Source organism: Acomys russatus, chromosome 3 (assembly GCF_903995435.1).
Source record: "Acomys russatus chromosome 3, mAcoRus1.1, whole genome shotgun sequence".
In the NCBI taxonomy this organism is placed as follows: Eukaryota; Metazoa; Chordata; class Mammalia; order Rodentia; family Muridae; genus Acomys; species Acomys russatus.
Genome location: NC_067139.1, coordinates 26,004,068 through 26,026,492, shown reverse-complemented (window position 1 = coordinate 26,026,492; position 22,425 = coordinate 26,004,068). Strand labels below are relative to the sequence as shown.

At 42.6% G+C, this 22,425-nt stretch overlaps 1 protein-coding gene and 1 pseudogene across 3 annotated transcripts in view; one reads left to right on the top strand and one right to left on the bottom strand.

Annotated features, from left to right (window-relative positions):
* The window catches only part of Phactr1 (phosphatase and actin regulator 1), a 462,087-nt gene that overhangs the window by 333,703 nt on the left and 105,959 nt on the right, over positions 1–22,425 (bottom strand). The gene's annotated exons all lie outside the window — the stretch shown is intronic.
* On the top strand, positions 14,072–14,955 carry LOC127186882 (GPN-loop GTPase 2-like; annotated as a pseudogene).

Here is a 22,425-nt window from a genome sequence, read left to right as displayed (position 1 = left end):
TTACACTCTGCAATATAGCATCTGGTACAAAGTTGTTTATACATGTAAAATTACTCTAATTAATTGCTAATAGAAAATACATAATGCTCTTGGATCCAAGGAATCCTTCCATTGTTCTGACAATGTTAGAGAAGATGGGACCTTTATCATCTAATTTTCTTCCCTGTCCCTAGACACTGAGGTTTTAAAAGGCACCGGGCATAGTGGTCTCTACAGCTCATGGTCATAAATCAGAGGTGTTGGTGTAGACCATTCAATTCCCAATAGCTAAGTAGGTGATGGTTTATCACCGCTGCTCAGCTTCTGTCTGGAGCTTGAAATGAAGGATGTGTGATTCTCCGCATAACACCATCATAAGAACCATCTCACATGAGTCAGTAGCCCTGAAGGCACAACAATGCTGTTTGTGCATTTCTCAGGGTCTTTCATGGCACCTTCTAGTGGACATGGCTTATGATGTCAGAGTTATTTCTTTATGATGTCTCATTGGGAATCATTTGCTTGGGGCCCTGCTACCCTGGCTTCCGAGAACATGAGACTCACCAACATTAGTCAGACATGCTCTCCTGCTCGCGTGCCAAGATAAGTGTTTGCACGTGGGATGCGAGATTGGCTGCCTTACAATGTCTGCACACAAGTCTCTGTTCTCCCATATGCTTCCTCACGAACATCCTCACATTGTGTTAGGAGTCACACTGAATCAAATTCCAATGTGTATGTGTACCGTCTGTTCATCATCTAGTCATCTTCTGACAGACACCTGGGCTTATTCTGTTTCTTAGCTATCGCGAATAGAGTTTGTGCAAAAGACCAGCAGTGACTCTTGCACTTCTTGAGTAAATATGGAAAACCAGTGTACATAACAAATCCTTTTTCCATCTTTTAAAAAATTTATTTATTTATTGGACTTTAGTTTTGTGCAGGATGATAAATATGGATCTATTTGCATTTTCTATATGTAGACATCCAGTTAGACCAGCACCATTTGTAGTAGATGCTATCTTTTATCCATTGTATGGTTTTGGCTTCTCTGTCAAAAAGCAAGTGTCCATAGTTGTGTGGGTTTATTTTTGGGTCTTGGATTTGATTCCCATTGATCAACCATCCTATTTCTTTGATTTGATTCCATTGACCAACAAGCCTATTTCTACGTATATATTCAGGCATATAGCATCTTTTTTAAAAATTGTTGTTTTTCTTTTTGATTAAAATATTTCATACAATACATTTTGATGTTTTTCTTTTCACCCCAGACTTTTTCTACACTGTCCTACCTTCCTACCCTCCCAGGATTATCCCTTCTTTCTTTCTTCTTTCTTTCTTTCTTTCTTCCTTTCTTTCTTTCTTTCTTTCTTTCTTTCTTTCCTTCTTTTTCTTTCTTTCAAAAACCCCACAAGAACATAAACATGAAAATTAAAATGAAAAATTAGTAAGACAAAACCAAACCAAACCAAACAAAAAACTCCACAGAAAGAAGACAACCCTGGAGTGTTTTTGTCTGTCTGTTTGTTTGTTTGTTTGTTTGTTTGTTTTGGTTGTTGTTGTTAGCCAGCCACTCCTGGCCATGGTCCTGGCCTGGAATATGGTTGATACACCCAGTGAGAATTGACTGGAGAAAACTAATTTCCTGTTTGCCAGTGGGTTTCAATTACAAACAGCTTCTTGGTTGGTGTGAGACCTCATGTCCACCTCAGTGCTAGGACTCCATCTGGCCTGTATCTATCTATGCAGATCTTGTGCATGGTGCCACAGTCCCTGTGAGTTCATGTGTGCACCAGCCCTGTTGTGTTTGGAAGACTCTGTTTCCCTGGATGTATCCATAGCCTCTGGCACTTATAGTATTTCCCACTCTTAACTGGATTTAAGGCCTCTCCATAACATGGAACCTGACACCGCTAAAGTGGCCAAGAGCCTAGGGGAAACTTACAACTAGTATCCTTCTAAATGAATACAGCAACAACATGGCTTCTAATGACCAATGGCTATACCCATAAGTCAGTTCCTTATAACACCCGATGGAGAAGCTTCTCCTTGCAGTAAATGGAAATTAATGAATTAACAGCGATCCACAACTGGACAATGTGCAGAGAGGAAAGACGTTGAAGCACTCAGTCAAACCTTAGCCCCTCCCTTCGGGGGCTAATGGAGGAGGAGGAGGAGGAGGAGGAGGAGGAGGAGGAGGAGGAGGAGGAGGAAATGGAGAAGTCGTATAATTTCTTTTTAAAAAATTTATTGTGTGTGTATGTGTATGCATGTGTGTGGGGGGGAAGAGGAAGGAGAGAGAGAGAGAGAGAGAGAGAGAGAGAGAGAGAGAGAGAGAGAGAGAGAGAGAGAGAATGAGTCCCAATTGCATGGTGCTACCCCCTGAGCCATCTTATTGGCCCAGTAATTTTCCTTTTAAGATAACCTAAGAGTAGAGTTTTGGAATTAAACCTCTGACCAATTTTATTGCCCTGGAAACCTAAGATAACAGGGTTGTTGTTTGAGTTCAGACATCAGACCATTTCCTCTGCTGGTCTATCTACCATTCTGTTATCATTAAGAATGCATCTTACCATTAGCTCCACTAGTCTTCTGGTGAGGAGCCTTGCCTGTGACTGTTAGTAGCAATACCCATATGCTCTGGGCTAGTCACTGTGAGCCACCATGAGCCACTGTGAGCCACCGTGCTGGGGAGTAACTCAACACATGGGATAAATCCTCCTCTGGTGTCCTGTTCTCATGCCATTTCTAGATTTTGAGTCAAATCTTTAAAAAAAAAATGGGATACACAAGGAGTTCTCAGGGCAAATCCATCCATCACAGAGTGACACTTGCAAGTTCACAGCCAAGCATCCTTCCAGGATCAACGGGAATACAAAAATGCTGACACAAGTAGTTCAGCCACAAACACGCCCCATTGGCCTAGCCTACTACCCTGTATCTGAGGGGATGAAGGAAAAAAGAAAAGCATGTTTCCAAGAAAAGGTAGCCTTTCCTTTATTCATGAAATTGTGGGGGATTTCTGAGTCTCACTTTGTAGCCTAAGTTGGCTGAGAACTCTTGATGCTGCTGTCTCTGCCTCTTAGTGGAGGAAGGCTTTTTCACCCTGTCGGCCCTTTTTGTCTGGAAAATGGCAGACCATTAAACACTGCAGGGGATACTGTGGTTCGTGAACATGGTCGTTGACATCATTGTTGGTGAAGCTGGAACTCTCCCAGCCTCATCAACTCCATCCAGCAATGACCTTGTTACAACATCAGCAAAATGTAGGCACTCACTGTTGCTGCTTCTCTTCAGGCGGCATCTGCCCGCTGCGTGCTGGCAAGCCTGCCTGTTAGCTGCCACCATTGTCTGATGCCTGTCCTGCTGTTCTCTGCGTACCTGACCTTCACCCAGATCTCCACAGAGTTCCTTCTGCCTGCATCTCTCTCCTCAGAGTCCTCATTATGTGTCCCTCTGCACCCTGCCTGCGTGTGTGTGTTTGTGTGTGTGAGTGTGCGTGTATATGTATGTGTGTGTGCATGCATGTGTGTGTGTGTATACAAGGAGGCACTGATGGATCAAATTGCCTGCATAACTCTACTGTTTTATCACTCCTTGCTGAAATTCTGCTGTCTTGCAGAACTACCCGCAACATGGCCAGGCCGTCCTAACCAGCCATGCTCTCACATACTCTTAGGGAGCTCCTGTGACTGGCTCAAACTCAGCTTTCCTCAGTACCACTCAGGAGACTTCCTGCTGGGAGAAGAGGCTGTCTGCCTCACCTAGGAAAGCCTTTTCTGTGAAGAAAATAAACCAGGCACCATCTGCAGAGTCATCTAGCTTGTAGTTAAGGAGAAGATTGCCTGTCTTTGTAGCCCTAGCTAGAAACAACCACTGACAATTAGAGGCAATCAGAGTAGATGTACTTTGAGAATTAAATGGAACAGGAAACAAAAGGCCCCCCCTTTTTTTTTTGGCATTTTAGTTGTTGTAATGAAGCTTCTACGATTTTCAGCTGCTAGTTGAGAAAATTAGAGAGAGGATAGAGAGAGTTACAGAGAGAGACACACACACACAGACAGAGACAGAGGGAGTCAGAGACAGAGACATACACAGGAGTCAGAGAGAGACACATACTCAGAGGGACACACACACACACACACACACACACACACACACACAGAAGAGAGAGAGAGAGAGAGAGAGGAGAGAGAGAGCAGAGAGAGAGAGAGACAGAGAGAGACAGAGACAGAGAGAGAGAGAGAGAGAGAGAGAGAGAGAGAGAGACAGAGAGAGAGAGAGAGAGGGAGCGAGCGCAGCTGTTACTTTTGGATTGACACGGAGAATTTCCTTTCTCTGGGGGATTTCCTTATTATTCTCTGACAGTGGAAAGCCATTTGAAAATACCTGAGAACAAGAAGCCCAGCTATTTTCCCCATTTCTGCTCAAATATCCCTGTCTTGTTTTCAGCGTGATCACTTACACTGAAATGTTTATCAGTGAAGTGGAAGAGAACACGATTAAATGTCATTTAAAGCGAGATTGCAGCCACACTGCAAGCCAATTGTCTCCACAAACCTTTTATCAAACACCTCCTCCCCTAACTGTGCTTAAATTTCCAAATAAAAGTATCGCCTCTGTGCACCAGATTTTTCATAGAAACGAGACAGTTGCCTTGATTCAGTCCAGTGAAACCTCAAGAATCTTGAGAAAAGCAGAAAGTAGAAAAAAATAGAGCCAACCTTTACGCATCTTTGAGTTAAGGCAAACTATTATATATTTGGTATTTGTATATGTACATGCATCAGAACACAGAGAAAGTGGACATTTTTGATCCCCCATCAATGAATGGTCATTTCTAATAAGTTAAGGACAAAGATAGTGCCTTAGTCATTATTCTATTGCTCTGAAGAGACACCATGACCACGTCAACTCATAAAAGAAATCATTTAATTGGGGGCCTGGCTTACAGTACAGAGGGTTAGTCCATTGTCTACATGGTGGGGACTGTGGCAACATGCAGGTAGACATGGTGGTGGAGAAACAGCTGAGAGTTCTACATCTTGATCCATAGGGAGAGAGAGAGAGAGAGAGAGAGAGAGAGAGAGAGAGAGAGAGAGAGAGAGAGAGAGAGAGAGAGAGAGAGAGAGAAACTTGGCATGGGCTTTTGAAACCTTAATGTTCACCCCCCCAGTGATATACTCCTCCAACAAGGCTACATCTTCTAATTCTTTAAAATAGTGCCACTCCCTGGTGACTAAGCATTCAATGACATGAGCGTATGGGGGCCATTTTTTTTCAAGCCACCACAGATGGGAAGACACACTTGATCTCTCTGTGGGCTGGAAACTCTACTCTGTCTATAGCTAATATGTGTCTTTGGTTCAGCCTAGACCTATAGATGGATGAGCGTGTAAGTTCAGGTTCACTGGAGCACAATTAGTCTTTCACTGCTGTTGACTATTTAATATACTTCTTTTGGTTATGGAGATGGCCGCCCACTGGTCTGCTGTTCTTGCAAAGGATGTTGTCTTTCAGACACATAAAGACGGAGGTGTGTCAAACAAAGAACGATTGATTGGAAATAGTACTTTCAAAACACCAGTTAAACGGCATCACACAGGATAACTTTAAAGAGGTAAATCTTTGAAGAGGAGTATTATTTTTAATATTTTTTGAGACAGGGTCTCTCTGTGTTAGCGTTGGCTGTCCTGGACTCGCTTTGTAGACCAGGTTGGCCTCAAACTCACAGCGATCTGCCTGCCTCTGCCTCCCGAGTGCTGGGATTAAAGGCGTGCACCACCACGCCCGGCTATTTTTAATTTTTAAAATTAATTTTGGAAGGAATTTTTATCAAACCACGAGCTCTTTCCCTGGCTTTGGAAACAGGCATCACAAATACAAAGAAGCACTTTGTAAATCATTTATCACCATGAGTCTTAATTAAGATACAGTGCCACCAGGGCATCCCAGGATGTCCTCAGTAGGGCTCTTTCTTCAATCCCATGACTCTCTCCACCTCTTGTGCTTGTTGAGGTATTTTATTTGCATAGATTTACTGTTATTCTTTGAATTAATAGCTTTTAGCTTTTACAGTACCATTATTAATGCCAGCATCAACACCTAACCAACAGAGTTAAAAACAGAAAATAAGGTCAATAGAATCCATACAGGCACTGAGAAGTATTTTCCACTCTTCTCATTTCCACTAAGAGTCAAGAGCATTGTGTCACCCAGGCTGGGGAGCGACATCCTTTTGGTATTTAGTTAATCTCTATCATAATAGAGAAGGTAATTTGATTCATAGATAGAGAAGCTATTAATTTATTTATTTCTGTTTCTGATCTGTATCTGTATGTCTGTGTGTCTGTGTTTTGTTGGGGGTGTGTTGAGATTGGGGGGGGGTTCCCCGCTATGATTGTAGGCTGGCTTTAAATATCATACCATGTAGCTCAGGCTGGCCTCGAGCTTGTCATTCTTCTGCCTCAGCTTCCTTAGGAGTGAGATTAAGACTGAACAAGGATCATAATTGTTATCATGCTCCACTTATATGTGTGTATTATACTGTATGTATGTATGTATGTATGTATATATATAAAATGTTAAAATATCACTTTTAAGTTTATTCTTTTTAAAATTTGTCTTTTCTTTCTTTTATCTTTTTATGTGTGTATGGCATGCATGTAAGGGTGGAACCGTGTGGCTGATGCTTAAATCTTCCTTGTTTCCTTCCCTACCTTATTCTTTGAGGCAGAGTTTCTCAACCAAATCCATAGCCCACAGGTATGGGTAGGCTTTCTGGATAGCTAGCTGCAGGGATCCCCTGCCTCTGGCTTCCGAGGCTAGAATTGCAGGCAAATCACAACACCCATTGGCACATTTCAGGGTTCTGGGGGATCCAAACTAAGTTTCAGCTGCTTGAATGGGCAAGAGGTTTAACTTCTGGGTGCTGCAGAGAAGTGAAATATTCTCCTTCTTTCTGGGGGTAAAAGTGTGTGTGTGTGTGTGTGTGTGTGTGTGTGTGTGTGTGTGTGTGTGTGTGTTTTGTCTCCCCAAGAAAAGTCTCACAGAACACTAAGCCACCTACATGTGCATGCACAAGCAGCTGTACCCGCCTCACACACAGTGCTTGTGCAGGCATACACTTTTACTCATAAAATATTACTTATGACATCACTAAGTATGACTGTATCAGATGTAGAATTATCCACAACTTGAAGATCTTGCAGAAACATGTAATACTTATTCTTGAAAATTACCATAAAGTAAGTGGTGCATATACCACTGCTAACTGTCACACGTTCTCTACAGCCAGAGAGGAGAAAGTGGTACCAGTATATGTATTTCCAAAATTTCTATAAGGTTGGTGTTTGGAAAGTCAGTAACTCAAAAGTAACTAAAAAAGCCCAGTGATATTTGCATGCTAACTGAAAGAGTTAGTTTAAAAATAAAAACAAAAAATATGCTCTTTATGAGCTACGAATCCCCACCTTGCATATGAAAACTGTGATCCAGGTTTGGGTACTCAGCATTCTATTAAGATTTTTTTATTTCCCAGCAGTTAAGATTAATTTTTCCTCTGTGAACACTTACTAATGGGTCATCCAGGGGATGTTAAGGTCCTACCATATCCAGGCAATACGCTGGGCAGGCAGAGTGGAGCTGGGTCCTTCCAAAAGGAAAGAACGGATATGAGTACTCACACTTAGGACTTAACATTTTTATGGCTTCATAAAAAAATGAGTTCTGTCCTCTGGCTATTCCTCACTTTTGCTGCCTTCAAGTGAATCACGCTGGAGTCAGGGACAAGGTGGAGGTGGGAGGCTCGCTTCCAGCAGGTATGTGATGTCTGCCCCACAGTTAGTTACTTCTTTCAGAGAGATGCTAAGGACAATGAAAGCACTCTTTTAAACAAAAGAGTCAAGGCTATGCTTGCAGAACCCTAGAAAGTGCTGCCTCTTATTGAGACTAATCATCCTTTTAAAGGAATAAGATAACGTCTATTGCAGGCACACACGTGGGCCGCTCCATATCAGAGTTCACAAAAGGAACTTAATACGGCACAGAGGTCTGCTGCTCAGACCTGGGAAATTAACCTCCCTGGTTATCTCCATTTCAGGGCTTTTTTTTTGGGGGGGGTGGTAAACAATATATAGGAGATAGTAATCTCAACACAGTGCCTCAGTACTGAACAGAAATGGTGATCCCCTAGGACCAGTAGCACCTGCTGCACCATGAATGATAAATGATAATGTCATCATTAAGAGGGTTTTTTTTTTTCTTCCTGCAAAAGAATGAGTGAACGCCTGGCAGAGCAGTCTGGAAGGCACAGGAGAGAGAGAGAGAGAGAGAGAGAGAGAGAGAGAGAGAGAGAGAGAGAGAGAGAGAGAGAGAGAAAGAGAGAGAGAGAGAGGAGTTGACACGGGGTGGCACTTATGCACCGTGAGATCTGGTGGAGAAAAGACACTAAAATAACTTGTAGCATTTCTTCTCTTTCCTTCTCCTGAATTGTGAAAAGATTTATAGGCACCCCAAACACATACTTACACTGTAAACAAAACAGAAGCCCCAGCTTTGAAAAATATAGATGCAAATGTACATAGATATTTGTGCAAATATGTCCATCACATCCTTGTGGGTTTTTCTTGAAGCTGTCTGTTGTCCCTAATGTATGCAGTTTCCCAGAGGCTGCCTGTTGTGGCTATTACTCGTTCTTACCACTAGAGGGGCCACACATAAGAGCGAGCTCAGTGCTTCTTGGCTCTCAATCTTGGCTCCCTAGTGGTACTGCCCGATGCTTAATTTCTCCATCTCACTTTTAAATTTATTTTTCTTTCCGTTATCAAACGTTTGTTGAAACACTGCAAATTCCGTCGGCTTTTGGAGGTCAGTTCCCATCTAGCATTTCTCTGCACTCCACTGTGGAGCGTTTGCGGGCATTAATAACAACTGTCATTTGCTGAACTCCTCTTGTTTTTCCTCTGTGTCTTCTGTGTGTAGAACAATGCCTGGCACATCTTCAGTGGTTTCAGGGACCTGTGTGCCTACCTAGCCCTGTTATCCTTGCACCCCACAGTGAGGTGTGAGGTGGAGACTTCAATGGGGTTTCACATTTCACTCATCTGCGATTCAGGGATGGCAAAAAAGTACACAGTTACACACACATCTACTAAAAGCAGAGTCAAGATTTCTGCTTAGCTTTGAAGTTTACCTCATTTCTTCTTCATCCCACAGAGGCAAAGAAAGGAATGGCTTTTGTGACCACATATAACGATTTAAGCTAAAATATCAGTTTCACTCATTTTCAATAGTCTGCAAGGTGACATTCCCAGTAGGGGACGGTTCTTCCTAATATCTTTTTCACTTAACGTCAGTCCGCTAGGTATCTCTGAGGACCTGCAAAGCTCAGTTGCCACTGTCCAGCTGATGTATGGCTTAGTATTTCATTTAAAGGATTGATACGTTCTAAGCAGCTAACTGACTTGCTCTTCAGTGTCAAAAGAAATAGGCATTTGTAGGTAAGTCGATATTTTTGTCAATATATCCGTCCATCCATACACACATACGTGAGTATAAATCTGTGCACACAAGTGATAGTTCCGCTACTTGGCTTCTGCTACTTCCCTGGCACAGCTTTTACAACAGGCTCTGTTACCCACTATTTCTATCTCTTCTTTCCCCCTGGGATGTGATAAATTTCCACCACAATGGGCAGCAACAAGATATCCGTGGTCTCAGCTATCCAGTCGTTGCTGGAGTGACAGACATGACTTCTCTTTTAATGTCTTTTAAGGTTGACTAAAACCAGTTGCTTCTCTGCCTTGTAATAAGAAGGGTTGCAATATCCTCCTAACCGGGAGAAATTTAAGAAGTGAATAGTGTCAGCTCTGTGAGAAGATACTTAAACAATAGACCATGTACCCAAAATCACTGTATCTTCTAATAAGGAACTTCAGGAAGGCATTTAATTTAGCTAGTGTACAAAAACAATGCAGGATTCATTTGTTTGATTCTAGAGACCCGAGGCAGAGTTGAAAAAAACACAGAAGAGTTCCAGGAGTGAGCTTTTATTTGTAAAAGAAATGTGTTATGGATCCCCCCGCCCCAGATAGCTGAAGTAAGTAGCCCAATTAAGTGACAATATCAGCAGGAAAGAACATTCTCAGATGCTAGCGATCCCCACAGAAGATATGCCAGAAGCAGCAAGGTAATTATCAAAATGAATTTCGGCATCACAGTGGACATGTTTACAATACTCCTTGGTCAACTCCATTTAATTCTTTAAACATAGTATTTATTTGTTAAGCTATCATTTCTAGGTTTTGATGGCTGCATGGCTACAGTAAACACTGGAATACGAAATTACTCTACCTGACTAAGATTTCTTCCTGAGCGCGATGGGAATTTGGTCTTAACGTAATCATTACCATCTGCAAACTCATTCTTGCTTTCCTAGTGCCATGGAAAAGCAGGAATCCTTGACGTCTGATGTTCAGTATATGTAGATCATGCTTTTCCTGTAAGGGACTAGAAATTCCTTCCATTTCAAACTTGACCAGCCTTCCAGAATGCAGCAATTACAAGGCAGAAGCCTTTGAAATTATTTTGATGTAGATATTGTAGAGACCTACAAAAATGTTTATTTATTTTATATTATGTGTATGGGTGCTTTGCCTGCATATGTCTGTTCTCCATCTGTGTGCAATGCCCATGGAAGCCCATGGAAGCCCATGGAAGCCAGAAGAGGGCACCCTGGAGCTATAGTTACAATTGTAAGTCATCAGTATGTGGGTGTAGGAAATCGAACCTGGGTCTTCTGGAAGAACAACCAGTGCTCTTAATTGTTTAGCCATCTCTCCAGCCCTGAGACAATTTTTTTATTCTCAGTAGAAGGCATAACCTTGTGTAGGAAGTTATCAAAAGAAGGAAGAAACATGGCAGATCTGGCCTCAGTCAGGTTCACAACCCTGTCTGACAAGAGCCAACCGAATACCTTTATGAGTCATTTAACGTACCCAAATCTGTATCTTATACCTGAAAAGAATATTGAAAGTGGGGCTGTGGTTCAGTGGGTAAAGCCTGAAGAGCTGAGTAAGATGTTCAGAAGCCAGATAGAAAGCCAGCTGTAATGGCATCCGTCCATACTCCCAGCATTCTCAGAGTAGGCCATGAGCAGGGATAGAATTTTCTGGAAGCTCTCCAGATAAATAGCTTGCAGTATGCAGCTGCAGAAACCTGAAGAGAAATCCTGCCTCAATATGGCAGAAGATGAAAACGAACTCCCCAAAGGAAGTTGACTCTGACCTCCACATGTGTGCTGTGGCATGTATGTATCCACTCATCCTCTCCCTAACACACACACACACACACACACACACACACACACACACACACACACACACAGAGTTGAGAGGATTCAATGACGTAATCGCTGTAGTTCAGATGTCCCCTACAAAGCATGTTTTTTAAAGGGTTGGTTCTCAACCTGGTGGCCAGGAAGCGAGAGGGAAGACTTTGTGAGCACTTTCTCTGCAGAAGCACAAAGCAAGAAGGTCCTCAGATCTGAGCCCAAACAACCACTTTCTCCTTTTAAAGTAGTTATCTCAGCTATTTGATATAGAGCTTAACATAAGCTCTTCTGCCCACTTAACTCTTATATAGTCACTATAAGTCACTCAGATGTACCCTGTGAGGCATTTCCTATTGTGTCACTTTAATGACTTTCATGCTCCCTTGTAAGTTGCTCAGCTCATGCGCAGTGAAGTTTGTTAACTTGGCCAACAAGCAGCGTACATCTACCCTAAAGCAGGGCTGTGATTCAGGGAGAAGGATGTTGTGTGATTGGCTTGCCTTTTGTTCTGGTGAATGACACTGGGCTGGACAAAGGATAACTATGCTTTCTTATAAAGAATGAGAAAAGCTATATACTCTGTGGCAGTTCTTTTGTGACCTCAAAATGAGTAAGACCCATAAGATGTGGCTTTGCCCCTCCTTGGAAAAGCTTGTTAGTGTGGTTAATACTTGAAAAGAGATATTAAATTGTGAGAGAGTTAAAGAGGAAGTTCTCGCTCTCTGAGAAATCTTACACTCTGCAATGAAAATGCAGGTATATTAGAAAGCATATAATTTATATCTCTGGCAATAATATGGAGAATATTTCAATTATTGTTTCTAGAAAGGCATCCCAAAGCTAAATTAATCCCTCCCTGCCGCTGGATTTGTAATATCTCTGGATATTATTATTTATGACATTTGTTCTGGAAATGTTGCAGAGATGACAGTGACCAGTATATGAAGATGTTACTTCACCTTCCAAATTGTCACAAGCTCTTTCTCTGCACTCACATCCAGTGTGCTGTCTCCCAAGTCAGAGGCTCTCTGCACTCACATCCGGTGTGCTGTCTCCCAAGTCAGAGGCTCTCTGCACTCCCACACTAGACAGATGGTGTCAGCTTCCAGTAACACAGTGGAAGAAAGATTATTCTGGTAGTTCCCCCAAGCCCAGCGGCTTAGCTCATCTCCTACCATAGCTTCATGGCACCCTGCCAACATCCCGGAACGATCAATAAAACTGATAGTATAACCCTAAACCAGGTTCCTGATTTTGTAGGGTTTTTTTTGTTTCATTTTTGTGTTGTTTGTTTTTTTTTAAGAGTCACAAAATCATGCCACTAGACAAATGCAGAGAGAGAGAGAGACAGAGAGAGAGAGAGAGAGAGAGAGAGAGAGAGAGAGAGAGAGACAGAGAGAGAGAGAGAGAAAGAGGAGAGAGAGAGAGAGAGAGAGAGAGAGAAAGAAAGAGAGAGAGAGAGAGAGAGAGAGAGAGAGAGAGAGAGAGAGAGAGAGAGAGAGAGAGAAAGGCGATGGGGGGGGCAGGGTTGGCAGGAGAGGAGGAAAGAGTTAAAATTCGGAGGCAGCTTAAGCTTCCAGTCTTGTGCCACTGTGGCTAAACTTTTCAGACACTGTTCAGTATCAGGTAAGCCTGGCAGTTGCCTGATGCTTCCAGAAGGAGCTCCACGCTGAAACCATCCTAAACACCATGGTCATCATTAGTGGGGCTTTTGTGATATTATAGAAAACACCATTATAACTTACAGGATTTTTATAAAGAAACACTGTAGACATCTTGGTACATTCTTTCATTTCCTTCTCTCTCTCTCTCTCTCTCTCTCTCTCTCTCTCTCTCTCTCTCTCTCTCTCTCTCTTTTGTGTTGAAAGGAACCTAAAAATTTCTGTTTCGTAGCATTTAAAAATTTGTGGATGGTCAGGCATGGTGGTGCATGTCTTTAATCTTAGCATTCGGGGAGACAGAGGCAGGTGGATCTCTGTGAGTTTGAGGCCAGCCTGGTCTACAATGTGAGTTCCAGGACAGCCAGAGATGTTACACTGAGAAATTCTGTTTCAAATAAAACAAACAAACAAACAAACAAACAAACAAGATGTGGATTAAAATCAATATGCTTGCAACTCCATTTGCAACTATCACTGATTTAGTTTCTTTGCATTCTAAAACCTCAAGTCTTATTCTAGATGTTAAAAAGTTATTCAATTTTGGTTATGTTATTTAACAAGGCCCATTTCCTTGTCCGAATAGAAATAGTAAAAGCACTATTTTCTACTTCCCAGGCCGTTGACAGGACACTGTGAAACTTTGGCAAAGAATAAGTTGCATTTTCTGGGCTTGATCTTAACACCCAGAAGGTCAAGGCAGGAGGGCTGTTAGTGCAAAGGCTAGTTTGGGCTATATAGCAACACCTTGCCACACACAAAAAGATTCATTCATAAGCCAGTATATAAAACACAGTACACAACTGACATCCAATACATCTCCCACCATATATTTTTGTCTTTAAAATTTCTCCTAGTAACAGTTTTTGACCTCTGTTCATAGAAAGGACTTTTAAAAGAATTTCTTACATAGTTTTTTGAAGCTTTTGAATTTTAAAATGATAATGTACAGTTCATTAAAGTAAGTATATCACAGCTTTTCTCTTCCTTGTTGGGTAGTTAGTTTGCTCATGTTTTTTTTCTGTGTGGTTCTCTTTGTTTTAGTTCGGGAGGCATCTGTGGGCTACCCTGCTCTGCCTATTGCAGGGCCAGCCTGGCTATGGACTTTGGACAGGTGGTGATCCTGGTCTTGGGGCAGACCACATCCTGAGTGGGCATGAGTGAGTTCCTGCACACACTGGGCTGGTGTGTGGTGGTCGTGAACCGGGACCTAGCCAACAAAGGGCTGCCTTATGAGTGTGTGAGTTGGTGGGGCTAGACGACATGATGGACGCACTGAGCCTGGGGCCCAACGGAGGCCCGCTCTATTGCATAGACTACTTGGAAGCCAGCCTGGCCTGGCTGTGTGCCAAGCTGGAGCCCCTCCAAGGCCACTGCTTTCTCTTTGACTGCCCTGGCTAGGTGGAGCTCTGCATGCACCATACTGTCCTGCACAGCACTTTCTCCCAGGTGGCTCAGTGGGACCTTAGGCTGACTGCTGTCCACCTTGTGGATTCTTACTGCTGTACTGGCCCAGCCAAGTTCATCTCAGTACTGTGTACCTCCCTGGCCACCATGCTACATGGGGAACTGTCCCATGTTAACCTTTTCTCCAAGATGGCCCTTATTGAGCACTGTGGGAAGCTGACCTTCAACCTGGACTACTAAGCAGAAGTCCTCAACGTCTCCTACCTGCCTGACCAACTGGTGTCTGACCCTTTCTTCAGTCACTACCGTCAGCTCAGTGAGAAATTAGTACATCTCATCGAAGACTACAGCCTAGTCTCTGTCATCCCATATTCAGGACAAGGACAGCATCCAGCGAGTCTTACAAGCTGTGGATAAAGGCCCTGGCTACTGTTTTGGGGGCTCAAGAGCAGTAAAGCCTGGAATCTATGAGGTCTGCTGTGATGGGAGATGACTTTCATCTGTGCTCCACTCTGGGCATCCAAGTGCTTAGCATCCCTGGACAAGACCGCAGAGCAGGCAGCCACGCAGCTGTAACACCCGCAGGGCCTGGATGAAAATGGGTAGCTCAGCAGGGTCCCAAAAGCTGTGTCCAGCCAGAGCAGAGGCTTAGAGGAAACAGCCAATCCTGCAAAGGACTTCTGAAAAAAAAGTTAGACGTAGCACCTTCTGTGGTGCCTATGCCCCAGGAAATACTACACAAGGCTTGAGGACAGGATCCACTTGGGTTGTGCTGTGATATGAGATAGTTTTCTACTTTTTGTGGCCTCAAACGTTTCTTCAACCCTCCGGACCTTGGGGTTTGGAGACAAATTTTTTTTTGCTCCCTCACCCCTAGTGAGTATATTAAGTTATAACATAAAGTTTGAAAGCGTTTCTCCCACTTGGGTTTCCATTTCAAGGACACGTCCTCAGGCCTAACCCTCTCCATGGTTATTGCTCAGGTGTGAAGGAACTTGCAGCTGGGGAATGACTTAGAAGCACTGGTGGTGCACATCAAAGATGCCTTAGATGGTCTTGGATTTAATATGGAAAAGAAGGCAAGACAGGAACAGCACGTCAGTCCTTTGTCTTTTACTTTGATTTGCTGGTGTATTTTGTCAGTGAATAAGGACTGGATAGCATAGGCACTTGATGTCGCAGCATTTTAGAGACAGCAGGGACCTTGGAGATCACTTTCATGGGTGAGAAGACAGCTGGTCCTAGAAAGTCAAATAGCTTCCTTAGGAACATATTATTAGCTGTCTCCAGAACCTTGATCAAGTGTCATACCCCATATTCCTCTCTGTTTTCAAGCTAATTTGGACTTTGCCTTTTGGATTATATCATGGTCAGCAGTCTAAAGCTACAGGCTCCTTAAAGAAAGTCTTAAGAAGTCTTTTTTTTTTATCTAAGTACAATTTTTCCCTTCATGTCCTAGGGACAATGGTGCTAGGATCCTCCAGAGACACCAGACTCATTTAAAGTAGTGTCCATTTGCACACAGCCCATGCACATCCTCCTGAATACATTAAACTACCCTCAGGTTATTTATAACACATGCTGTGATGTAAGCATTATACACGGTTTTGATACTCTATCGCTTACTTAATATTGGTAAACAAAATGTCAGCACCTGGTTAGTGTAGATGCAGTCTACCCCTGCCCCGTGCCCAGTTGTCTCTGATCCACAGTTGGCCAAATCCACAGATTCAGAGCCCATCCACAGTTGCGGGGACCAACCACGTGTTCTAAGACAAAGACTGACTATGCCCAATGTCCTGGTGCAAAGACACTCCAGCACTTAGGATTTCTTTCCTATCTCTGAGTTTATTGTTGGTGTGTGTGTGTGTGTGTGTGTGTGTGTGTGTGTGTGTGTGTGTGTGTGTGTGTGTGTATCTGTGTCTGTGTGTGCACACGTGCATGTGTGCATGTGCCTAACAGCACATAAACAAAGGATGGAGGAATTTTTTTATTATTATCTCAAATTACAGTTTAGAGATGTAAAATAATTCTTTCTGGAGGCGGAGAACTTTGAAATAAGCAATAGGGTAAATGAAATTGTAGGCATTACACTAAATTTAACTTTAAAGAAAAACTTCAATTATGCTTTGAGAGTTCATTAGCTTTCGTGGGAGAAGTTCTGGGCTCCCCAAAGAGTTTGTTTAAATCCCAATTACCAAGGCCAGATTGAGAGAATCATCCAGCAGTGTTTCCTATTTAGAAGAGATGAATTGTCTCAGTATTTGAGGCATGTGACATGTATTATTATTATTATTATTATTATTATTTTGTTAGACCAGCATCCTCACATGTCTGAGTACTCGCCTCAGCTATAAGGTTGTACAGTATGGATTCCATGCCAGACTCCTCATTCATAGTGTGATTTGGAAATGTCCCACTAACAAACATTGTAGGTTGGACTTTCAACTGTTTCCTTTGGGAGCATGAGGCAATGCTTCCAGGTTTCACCATTGACCCGAGCGAGCTGACTATCATTCCAGCCTGAGCAGATTATGACTTGAAGGATCTATTGCTTCACTAAACTGAAATGATGAAATTATCAGAAAAATGAAAAACTGGAAAATAAAAAACCAACCAAACAGTTCTTAGGAAAAACAAAACAAAACCACCACCAACCAATGAACCAATGAACCAACCAACCAACCAACCAACCAACCAACCAAAAACCATTAAAGGCAAAGGAGATGGTTCAGGGTGTAAAGGACCTGCTGTGCAAATGTGAGGATCTAATTTTGAGTCCCCGGGTCCCATGTTCTGGGCTAATATTAGGAAGTTGGGAGGCTGAGACAGACGAGAACCCAGAAGTTCCTTGAGGAGCTAGCCTGGTTACACAGCTGGCTCGGGGCACAAGACACTGTTTCAAACAGCGTGGAAGCTGAGGACCAACACCTGAGTGGCCTTCTGACCACCACACATGTGCTGTGGGTATATGAGTGTTCACATTCACACACACTAGTGTACACACATACACACAAATGGACCACACACTCAAAAACCTATAAAAGGAGCTTGTTAAATCTCGTGTGCATTCTGCGAATATTTAAGGTGATAGTCACAATGAGCATATTTCCCACCCCCGGCCTTGCACTTGTCTTTCCTTAATTTTGCTGATGCTTGAAACTAACTTTATTACTGTGCAAGCATTAACGGCATCAGACGGTTCTAAGTCAGTGGTTCTCAATTTGTGGGTCTTGACCCTTTAGGGTTTAAAAGACCCTAAGGCAACCAGAAAACACAGATACTTTCATCACAATTCGTAACAGTAGCAGAATTACAGTTATGAAACATGAAGAAAATAATGTTGTGGTTGAGGGTCACCACAGCACAAGGAACTGTGTATCAAAGGGTCACCGCGTTAGAAAGGTTGAGAACCACTGGGGTAAATCATGTCTGTGTTAGCATTCTTGGTATGCTTGGCAACAGATTTGGCAGAATCCAGAAACATTTGTAGGAAAAATTGGCTGCAGTCTCCTAAGCGGTAAGAAACACGTCACTCTAAGTCCTGCCTGGGGTAAGCAGCGGGATTCAAGCACAGGAGGAGACTTCAGGTCGGTGCTCTGTGGCCCTGTATCTAAGCAAAGCTCCCATATCAGCCCTCAGCTATAAGATACGAGGTGACACTTCTGTTTAAGGGTTCTTTCTCCCCATGCTCTCAGGTCACTGAAGTTCAAACTACAATAACTGCACCCGAGACCCAAGGGAGGAAGGTCTCTTTCCTGGATGGTTTCTCTCAAGTGTTCTCATTCGGTTTTCATCTGCTGTTCATGTATCTATCTGGATAATGTATATTTGTCAAACATCTACTCTGTATTAGTGCAATGGGTTTTCTAGTACAGGATCAGTAACATGGAGGAACATTTCATGCATGCTTTCTTTTATTGAGAAAAAAGTCAATTATAATAGCTCTTTGGTAACTTTAGATGTTTAAATGTATGTAATTCAACTTTTTAAGGTGTTTAATTTTTGATTCTGAAGAGATGAGCTTCATTTAATACATTGTTACTAGGCAATGACAAAGCAGTGACCTAAATGTCCAACTTGTCCATGCCCTCCACTCACTGTCTTCTTCCCCTTCCATTTATCATTCTTAACACAGCACATGCGTCATCAATGTGGCCTTAAGTACATTGATTCCATAAAGCGGGGATTTACAGAGATGCTGCGCATCAACACATTTTCCAAGGTTCTTCTTAAATCTTTTTAATCTTAAGAATTTTTTTTGCTAAGAGGATAGAGTAAGTGTCTGGAAAATAAAGTCACTGTGTGTCCTGCCCAGAGGTTTCCCTTTCACTTTTTTGTTTAGTTTTGAAACTTCAGTTAAATTTGAATTACAAACAAACAACAAAAACCACAACAAAAGACCCACAATATAAAGTCAGGACACCTTTAATTCTAAAAATGGTGTGTGTGCGTGTGTGTGTGTGTGTGTGTGTGTGTGTGTGTGTGTGTGTGTGCGCGCGCGCGCATGTGCTTGTGTGTGCCAGAAGTGCCAACTTTGGACATTACACTACAGGACGCATGCATCTACCTTATCTACTTGGTTTTTAGATTTCATCTGAAATCCAATGCTTGGCTACAATTTACATTGACCACATCGACTCCTCATTCACCTCTCCTACTCCAGCTTCTCCCACGTGCTCCATCACATCATCTTCCCTTCAAGTTCATGTCCACCTAATTAATTATGGTATGTATGTATGTATGTATGTATGTATGTATGTATGTATGCATGTATGTTATGTTATGTATATATGCATGTATGTGTATATATATGTACCTATCCTTCTCTCTCTGTCTGTCTCTCTCTGTCTGTCTCTCTCTCTTTCTCTGTCTCTCTGTCTCTCTCTGTCTGTGTCTGCCTGTCTGCCTGTCTGTCTGTCTCTCCTCTCCTATTGAGTCCAGTTTATTCTGCCCACATGAGCATAGATATGGGGTTACCCACTGGGGCACAGAGAGCCTACCAGTGGCCAAGCTGCTAAAGAAAAGTGACAATTCTCGCTCCCTCTACTTTTTTTTTTCTTTTTTTGATGCAAAGCCTTTCCTCAGCTTGGAACATGCTGATTCTATTAGGGTGGCTGGCCAGTGAGCCTCAGGGATCCTCCTGTGTCAGCCTCCTCAGTGTTCATAAGAGCCTACCACCTTGGCAGCCATTTTCACTTTGCTTCTAGGGGTGGTGCCTCTGTTATGTTTGCACAACAAGCCCTTTACTGACCCAACCCCTCAAAATGAACCCTTTGTGCATGTTTCCTTATGCTTCTTTCTCACTTCCCTCTTAGAACTAAAGTCACTTCACATCCCATGGGGGCTAGTTTAAGGAATCTTCTCCCAAAGTTCATTCCTCTTTCATTCTATGACCCATACCACTTACCCAGCACTTGTCTTTTTAAGTACAGTGACCTCGTCACCCACCTACACTGCCATCTCCAACCAGAGTCCCATCACCCAAGCCAAGCACAGCGCTCCACTGTTTTGTACCCAACATGATAAGGCACCGAACCACGCTCCCGCGAGGCTTCCTTGGTGTCTCCTGAGGTCGCTCTAGGTATGGTTCGGCTTCATGTGTTTTCCTTGCCTCTAAACTCTTTCAGTTTTGCCCTTCTTCCTACTGAGACATCTCACTCTTACTCGTTCACAGAAGCCATCTGTCTGGCTGTCTCTGTAACGACACTCTTGATCAAGCACTTCGAGGCACATCTCGCCTCCATGGCAAACTTGAAGCGGCGTGTGTCGGGACTAGAGAGACAGCTCAGCAGTTAGGAGCACTGCCTACTCTTCCTGAAGATGCAGGTTCAATTCCCAGCACCCGCATGGCAGCTCGCAACCAGGGGTAACTTCATTTCTAGGGGTATCTGATGTCCTCTTTTGGCCTCTGTAGGCACTGCATGTATAGAGTGCACATACACACATGCTAGCAAAACACTCATGCACAGGGAAGGAAAACCAACCCCAAAACTTAAAAAACATAAAAATGACAATAGCGTGCCTCTTATAACATGGTATTGTTATTTTTTTGACCCTCAGAAAACTTTCTTAATTCTTTGAGCTTTAAAGAAAGCAATACATTTCACTGCAGAAAATTTGGAAGAACACAGGCCAAGAAACAGGGAGCTGAAGTCACCCATGATCCCACCCACATAGACACAACTACAAATTCTCGCAACTCCTTCTGTAAGAATATCACAGCCTAGAAATTGCTCAAATGTGCATTTAAAGTAATACTAACACGCTAATTATTACAAATAATGCAACAAAACTAAGCAGAAATGCCGCCACAGAATAAGCGCAATTATCTTCTTCTCATACTTATTTTCCTATAAAATAACACATCAACATAATCTTACATCCTTTTATGCCATCTAAATTTCCTTTCATGGCTAGGCCCTCACGTGTAATTTTTTTTTTTGTACTGAAAAATATATAAAAGTGCTTTAGAAAGTGTTCTCTATAAAACCGATGCTTCTTAAGTAGGTAAGCACAAATGTCTGTGACAGTTCCTAATTAGCCAGAGAATAGAGGAGCACAGTGTTCTACTTGAAAGCTGAGAATTTCATGATTTTTTTTTTCTATAAATAAATCCCTTTGACGCACTGGCACCATGCACGTGAAAGTCTCAGAATGACAACTTTATTGCCAGCCCACTCGGCCCTCTGCGACTGGGGAGGTTAGCGGGTAATCAAAACCCACAGCTACCTCTTTGTAGAGATAATTCTAGCTCTGATAACCCTGACAATCACATCCCAAATTAAACTTCTATAGGAAAGAAGGACACTCAAGAGTGGCTGGGAACCAAAGTGACCCACGAGAGTCATAAAGACTCAGCTCCCTTGGCAGCTCAAACCTTCTTGCACTGCGGACTCCTCCCGTCCCACAACAAAGAAAACAATGCACATAATTTTCTTTTTGGGTTTGTTTGTTTGTTTGTTTTGTTTTGCTTGATGCAGGGTTTCTCTGTGAAGCACTGGCTAACATTCATGTTCTTAAAGGGAGAATGGTATGTTATGTTCGAATCCACCTCAGCTTTCTTTATGCCATCAGCCTCTGGCACTTTTAGGGAAGGTGGACAATTTCACATGCTTGCTTCCATGAAAATATTAGATTTTGTTGGCCCCAAGAGTAGTTCTCATTTGTGAGCACTGGATTCTGCAGATTCCTCTAAATCGAGTCTGTATCTATGTAAGGCAGATCTGTGTTGCCTTTTCATGAACTGGAATACCTGGTCTTTTCATGTTAAGGCCTGGATGTATATTTTCCATATAGAGTCTTTCATTTACATGCATAGATCTTATGATACTCAGAGCTGAGCTATTTAATTCAGAATGAATGGCATCTCTTGGATCAAAGGTCATGGTCATGGCTTTTAGGTTAATAGCATCTCTGAAACAATGCATTCCAATGTCATAAATCTTGGTGCGTTGTCTGTGGAAGGTGCCCACAGATTTGGTCATTTTCTCAATTGGTTGTCAGCCTGAGATACCTTAGAATGCTTGCTTTATTCTAAGTAGAATTGGGCACATTTGCCTTTACAGTTATGCGGTTCTACCACAGCAGACGTTTAGACAGTCCTTACAATCTAGTGATTAAACAGGAGGCAGGAAAAGTCCTTTCCAGAAAGTTCCTGGAACGTTACTCAGTACTACTAGTTCAAGATGGACCATCTACTGAAATAATCAGTAGTGTCTTGACAGTTTTATGCACAGAAACATTTAAGAAGGACAGCAGTGAATCGGTGGGGGGGGGGGGGATATTTTTATCCCACAGAAATGTTGTTATTTGGCACTTATTAGGGTGTTATTAGCAACCCCTTTTAAAAGCTGTGAGAATAAGCAGTTGGTGGAACTCCTTGGTACTTCTTCTAACAGTGCCAAAGAGAAAGATGCCTGCTGCACACAGTGTGCTCCCAATAAATCCCAGGAGCACCCCTGCTTGGTCTGCATAACAAGATTAATTATCCTTACGCAAAGCGATCTTTTCCTTGTATTGATTTATGGACACAGTAAACTGCAA